A 955-nucleotide genomic window follows, 5' to 3' on the forward strand; every position below is an offset into this window, starting at 1 on the left:
CAAACAGTCCCACTCTGAGTCGCAACCCTCATACAATTAAGGTCCGAGAACAATAGAAGACCAGGTAGCCGCTCAGTGAACGGTGTAGGCCTCGTGTTGTAATGGATATGTGGCGTGAACAGCATATGTAAACACACCTAACAAAGCCTGCGCGCTGTGAGGGGTCAAGGTCAGCCGTTGCTTAGTAAAATTCTGCGCGGCGCGAAATCAGACAGCTATTATAGACGGGGACCTATCGCTGTGAGACTTCAGAGTTGTCACCCGCCAAGCCCTCCTGGCGCTGACCAGGACCTGACGGTGACCAGTCTGTCCGAGTTATGAGCCGGTCGCGTTTGATCTTGATTCTAAAGTTAAATTGAGACGAATAGTGTAATAAAAAGGGATTTGGGGAGTCGGTTCTGAAGCCGTCGTACGATGTAGGTAGGGCAAAATCTAGATAGGCCAGTCTGCTAATGTTTAATGTTCCACTTGCACCCACTACACGTAAAAGCATTATGTCAATACGATACAGAAATACATGTACTCGGGCAGAATTTAATTTCTGAAAACGCCAGAAAACTCGGACCGCATTACGGATAATTTCACCGGCGGGCGCCAAAACGGAGAAATATGAACAGAGTGAATGATAATGTAATGTAACTCAATGGTTCTGTCACTTAACTCTCATCGTATATAACACACGCCGTACGTGCTTTTTCTCCGTACGTTTTTTGGGAGGCTACGTCTGCTACGTTTTTTCTGAAAACATGGGGAAGGAGTGCGTCTACGCGCGTCACTCGCACGGTTGCACAAAGTGTAAGAGTATGGTCTGCACGCCAAGTCTGGCCGTGAGCGGTTGCGTGTAGTCTCTACCAGACTCCTTTGCAGGCTGAATAAATAGTAGAAATCGGCAAAGGGGGAAATCATTGGCCAGAGGAGTTGGCCGGCCATAGAGGGTCCAGTTTGCCGTGCAGGC

General features: G+C 48.5%; 1 protein-coding gene across 1 annotated transcript in view; it reads left to right on the plus strand.

The window, feature by feature from the left end:
* Positions 1–955, plus strand: part of LOC109465763 — a 21304-nt gene that overhangs the window by 9923 nt on the left and 10426 nt on the right. The window lies entirely within an intron of this gene.

This window comes from Branchiostoma belcheri, unplaced genomic scaffold, assembly GCF_001625305.1.
Source record: "Branchiostoma belcheri isolate BF01 breed outbred unplaced genomic scaffold, Haploidv18h27 scaffold157, whole genome shotgun sequence".
In the NCBI taxonomy this organism is placed as follows: Eukaryota; Metazoa; Chordata; class Leptocardii; order Amphioxiformes; family Branchiostomatidae; genus Branchiostoma; species Branchiostoma belcheri.